The sequence below is a fragment of the Rhinatrema bivittatum genome, chromosome 10, assembly GCF_901001135.1.
Source record: "Rhinatrema bivittatum chromosome 10, aRhiBiv1.1, whole genome shotgun sequence".
NCBI classification, from domain to species: domain Eukaryota; kingdom Metazoa; phylum Chordata; class Amphibia; order Gymnophiona; family Rhinatrematidae; genus Rhinatrema; species Rhinatrema bivittatum.
Window position 1 is genome coordinate 123,678,484 of NC_042624.1, and position 6,134 is coordinate 123,684,617.

Genomic DNA, 6,134 nt, shown 5'->3' on the forward strand with positions numbered 1-6,134 from the left:
TCACCCCAAGGTCTCTCTCCTGCTCCGTGCACATCAGCCTTTCTCCCCCCATCAAATACAGTTCATTCGGATTTCCACACCCCATATGCATGACTCTGCATTTCTTGGCATTGAATCTCAGCTGCCATATCTTCGACCAGTCTTCCAGCTTCCTTAAATCCCGTCTCATTCTCTCCACTCCTTCCGGCGTGTCCACTCTGTTGCAGATCTTAGTATCATCCGCAAAAAGACAAACCTTACCTTCTATCCCATCCGCAATGTCGCTCACAAAGATATTGAACAGGACCGGTCCCAACACCAACCCTTGCGGCACTCTTCATCACCGCTCTCTCTCTTCCGAGTAAGTTCCATTTACCATCACACATTGTCTTCTGTCCTTCAACCATTTTGCTATCCAGGCCACCACCTTGGCACACACTCCCAAGCTTCTCGTTTTATTCACTAGCCTCCTGTGCGGGACCGTATTAAAAGCTTTGCTAAAATCCAAGTAGATGACATCGAGCGCTCTTTCATGATCCAATTCCTTAGTCACCCAATCAAAAAAGTCAATCAGATTCGTCTGATAGGACCTTCCCCTGGTGAATCCATGCTGCTTCTGGTCCAGCAATTCTCCCGACTGTAGATAGTTCACAATACTTTTCCCACCACCGAGTTGAGGCTAACCAGCCTGTAGTTTCCAGCCTCCTCTCTGCTGCCACTCTTGTGAAGATGGACCACCGCCGCTCTTCTCCAATCACTCGGTACCACTCCCGTTTCCCATGCCTAGTCTGGTACATGGAGACCAGATTAGCTTTATAAAATGAAGATTGTCCACATCCCACACCAGACGAGTGTTGAATATCCTACACTTAGCTTGTCACAGGGTGTGGCTGGCAATTTTAATTGTCTCATTGGATGCTGAAAAGGCCTTTGATAGGCTCTCTGCTATGATCCTGCCCATTATGCAGCCTCCCAACCACCGGAGGCCCCGTGGAGCTACTCCTGCTGTCAGTCCGCACAGAATCTCTGTGATCCCATGACTCAGCAGGGCTCAGCCTATTTAACCCCACCTCTGGCTAAGCCCATTGCCTTGTCATTGAGGCTTCTCTGCTTGGCCCTGTCCTGCTTTGGCCCACTCTCTAGCAGTTCATCCCTGCCTTGTGTAACTCTGTGGCCTTCTCAGGTCTTCTGACCTAGCCCTGTCTCATGGACTTCTCTGGCCTTCTGCTTTTGCCTTGCCCTGTCTCATGGCCTTTGGGCCTTCTGACTCCTTGCTTGCAGCTTACCTGGCCTATCCCTGACCTCTGGCCTATCTAGGCCTTGCTTACTTCTGTGGCCTCTCCCTGTTCTGCCCTTGGGGCTTTTCTGCTTCGATACCCTCGGGCTTTATGTTCCTTGTTGTCCTAGTCTTGTTTGTCCTGCCTTAGCCCATTCCAGTCCTGTTCCTGAGTTCCACTCTTATCCGCACACTGTTCCAGTCTGTTCCTGAACCCCAGCCTTGCCTCTCCTCAGACTACAGGCTTGCCTTGTCTTGCCCCAGACTCCAAGTTCCAGCCTCTATTTCAACTCCAGCCACAAGTTAAGTTCTGCCAGAACCCAAGGGCCCAACCTGTGGGGGAGGTGGCTGGTATAGGCTGAAGATCCTCTAGCTCTGTCTGTGTATGTTCTGGACTGCCCCTGTGGGGGTTCATCAGCCCTAGCTGGGCCCTCAGCAGTAACAGAAGGTTCTGGTCAGGTAAGGGGTGCAGGGGGAGAGAGAGGGTTCTGGTCAGGTACAGAGTGGAGGGAGAGAGGGTTCTGGTCAGGTACAGAGTGGAGGGAGAAAGGGGGGGTTGTCAGGGATTTATTTATTTAGAGATTTTGTTATATACCACGGCACGTTAAGAACATCACCTCGGTTTACAATAAACAATAATTCAGCAACAAGCTTTACAATCTATAGACCATCGAACAGAACATGTATCAAAATAACTCAATGCAAAATAGTAGAAACATATAACACAATTAAAACAAGCTTAACATGGAAGTTATATAAAAGGTAAGTAAAATAACTAGGTATTTTCAAATAAGAGTAGTCAGTTGAGTAGTAGATTGTATTCTATTTGGAGTAGGGTAATGTATTGAAGGGGAGAAATATATATATTAAAGAGATTGTGGATTGGCCACTGTTGGAAACAGGATGCTGGGCTTGATGGACCCTTGGTCTGACCCAGTATGGCATTTTCTTATGTTCTTAGATGTTGCCAGAGAAAAATTCTTGAGGTATTGTGAATAACAGTGGGGGAGAGAGAGTTTGGTGGTTCCGAAGAGTAATTTTCCCATTATGAGTAAGCTTGTTTGAATAGCCAGGTTTTAAGGTTTTGTTTTAACTTCTTAAGGCAGGGCTCCTGGCGTAGGTCAGTAGGCATTTTATTCCAAATGTTGGTTCCAGCAATAGTAAATGAGCGTTCTCTTGTCAAAACATGCTTGATATGTTTGAGTATGGAAGTCTGGAGTTTGGCTTGGTGAATTGTTCTTGTTGGTCTATTTGATTTGTGGAAAGTGAAATGTTCAGAGAACCATTGCATATCTCGATTATAGATGGACTTGTGTATGAGGGTAAGGACTTTGTATAATATCCTGGAAGCTACCGGTAGCCAGTGAAGGGATTGAAGGGCGGGGGTAATGTGTTCGTAGCGGTGTGCATTAGTGAGTATGCGGGCAGCTGCATTTTGTAGCATCTGTAACGGTTGTAGTGAATTTTTAGGCAGTCCTAGGAGGATAGAATTGCAGTAGTCAAGTTTAGACAATATTGTGGCTTGTAGAACTGTTCGGAAGTCATGAGGGTGAGGGAGAGATTTAATTCTTTTCAGAGTATGTAGTTTAAAGAATCCATTGTTAACGGTGGCAGCTATGAAAAGGTACAGAGTGGAAGGAGAGGGTTCTGGGCAGGTATGGGCTGGAGAGAAAGGGGGGGTTCTGGGCAGGTACAGAGTGGAGGGAGAAGGAGAGTTCTGGTCAGGTAAGGGGTGGAGAGTGAGGGGCCTGGTACGGTACAGAGTGGAGAGAGAGGATTCTGGGCAGGTAAAGAGTGGAGAGACTACAGGCCGGTTAGCCTCACCTCAGTGGTGGGCAAACTATTGGAGATGCTGCTGAAAGAGAAGATAGCGAACTATCCACAATCTGGAGAACTGCTTGATCTGAGACAGTATGGATTCACCAAGGGAAGGTCATGTCATATAGAAACATAGAAATGACGGCAGAAGAAGACCAACCGGTCCATCCAGTCTGCCCAGCAAGCCTTACACTTATTTTTCTCATACTTAACTGTTTCTCTTGGCTCTTAGTAACCTTATGTTCTAATTCCCTTTTCACCCCCACTATTAATGTAGAGAGCAGTGATGGAGCTGCTTCCAAGTGAAATGTTAAGTTTGATTAGTTGGGTAAGTGGCAGCATAGCTCTCTGCCATGAAGTAGAGAGCAATGCTGGAAATGTGTGAAGTATCAGTTTTTCTTCTCCCCTGTCATTGAAGCAGGGAGTCATGCCGGACATGCACCGAAAGTGAAGCATGCCTTGAAAGTCACATTAACTATCATCAAATATTGAAAAGCCTAATAATTGGTAATACCTATAGCCCATGAACCCATCCCTGTTTTTTTCTTTTTTTCTTTTTAATTGGGAGATGGATGCCCTTCATCCTTCTACTCTGTGAAGGTGGACACCTACCACTGGCATCCCGCTCCGTGAATGCCTCTGGCTACTGCCGCTCCATGCAGTGTTTTACTACCTGCTCTTTATATGCGTCCTCTAGAACTGATGGATCCCATCCCTGGTTTTTTTTTTCTTATTTATTTAATTGGGAGATGGCAGCCCTCCATCCTTCCGCTCCGTGAAGGTGGACACCTACCACTGGCATCCCGCTCCGTGAATGCCTCTGTGGCTACTGCCGCTCCGTGCAGTATTTTACTACCTGCTCTTTATATGAACACCTACCACTGGCCAGTCAAACGAATCTGATCGATTTCTTTGAGTGACTAAGGAATTGGATTAGAGAAAAGCACTAGACATGATCTACTTGGACTTTAGCAAAGCTTTTTATACGGCCCTGCACAGAAGACTCGTGAACAAAATGAGAAGTTTAGGACTGAGTGACAAGATGGTGGTGTGGATTACAGACTGGTTGTCTGATAGAAGACAGCATGAGATGGTCAATGGAAGTTACTCAGAAGAAAGAACAGTGTTGAGTGGTGTGCCACAAGGGGCGGTGTTAGGACCGGTTTGTTTAATATCTTTGTGAGCGACATTGCTGAGGGAATAGATGGTAGAGTCTGCCTATTTGTGGATGACACTAAGATCTGCAACAGAGTGGACACTTCGGAAGGTGTGGACAGAATGAAAAGATTTAAGGAAACTCGAGGAGTGGTCCGAAATGTGGCAGCTGAAGTTTAATGCCAAGAAGTGCAGAGTTGTGCATCTGGGGAGCGGTAACCCAAAGGAGTTATACAAGCGGGGGAGGGAGGGGCGAAGGGCTGATGTGCATGGAGCAAGAGAGGGACCTTGGGGTGGTAGTATCCAGCAATCTGAAGATGGCAAAGCAATGTGACAAAGCGATAGCCAAGGCCAGAAGAATGCTGGGCTGCATAGAAAGAGGATTATCCATTAAGAAAAAGGAGGTGATAATTCCCTTGTACAGGTCCTTGGTGAGGCCTCTCAATCTCCAGAATTGTACACAGTGCTCCAGGTATCTCAAAGGGGACAGAGATAGGATGGAGCGGTACAGAGAAAGGTGACCAGAATGGTGGGGGGTTCTCCACCAAGAGTCAGGAGAGGTTGAAGGTCCTAAATATGTATACCCTGGAGAAGAGGAGCAGGGGACACATGCTACAAACCTTCAGATACTTAAATGGTATAAATGACACAATTTTAAGAACAAACCTCTTCTGTTGGAAAGAAACAAGGAGAACTAGGAGTCACAGAATGAAGCTCCAGATTGAATGTCAGGAAATATTTTTTCATGGAGAGGGTGGTGGACGCATGGAACCCCCTACTGGAGGATGTGGTGAGGACCTGGATAGTGAAGGAATTCAAAAGGGCATGGGAGAAACGCTGCAGATCCCTTAAGGAGAGAGATACGAAATGAGGAAAGTGGCTGGCACGCTAGAGTCAAGATCCTTCATAATGTTAAAGAAAACCCTACATAAAAACCAAAATCTATGAATGAAAGAGAAGGTGAGCTTGCTGGGCAGCCTGGATGGGCCCTTGTGTCCTTTTCTGCCGTCATTTCTATGTTTCTATGACAGAGGGTTCTGGTCAGATAAGAGGGGGAGAGAGGGTTCTGGGCAGGTAAGGGGTGGAGGGGATGGTGCGGTAGAGAGTGGGGAGAGAAACAGAGGGTTCTGGTCAGGTAAGAGGGGGAGAGAGGGTTCTGGGCAGGTAAGGGGTGGAGGGGGTGGTGCGGTACAGAGTGGGGAGAGAAACAGAGGGTTCTGGTCAGGTAAGAGGGGGAGAGAGGGTTCTGGGCAGGTAAGGGGTGGAGGGGGTGGTCCGGTACAGAGTGGGGAGAGAAACAGAGGGTTCTGGTCAGGTAAGAGGGGGAGAGAGGGTTCTGGGCAGGTAAGGGGTGGAGGGGGTGGTCCGGTACAGAGTGGGGAGAGAAACAGAGGGTTCTGGGCAGGTAAGGGGTGGTCCGGTACAGAGTGGGGAGAGAAACAGAGGGTTCTGGGCAGGTAAGGGGTGGAGGGGGTGGTGCGGTACAGAGTGGGGAGAGAAACAGAGGGTTCTGGTCAGGTAAGAGGGGGAGAGAGGGTTCTGGGCAGGTAAGGGGTGGAGGGGGTGGTCCGGTACAGAGTGGGGAGAGAAACAGAGGGTTCTGGGCAGGTAAGGGGTGGGGCGGTACAGAGTGGGGCGTGAGGGTGCTGGGTGGAGGAGGAGGAGGGGGGGGGGGGGGTGCTGGGCAGAGACCGGGTTGTTGCTGCTGTGCTGAGCAGGAAGCAGAGGAGAGACTGAAGCAGGTAATAGAGGGGGGGGCCTCCTCCCCACCCACAATAGAGCCCCAGCTAGGGGTGTAAGTGGCGGGGCATTAGATTGGAGGTGGGGCCCCCGGGGGCCTCGTCCCCTTGCGCCGTCGCTGCTTAGAGCCTGGCGGAAGGCAGCGCCACCCTCGCCCTCCGGCCCG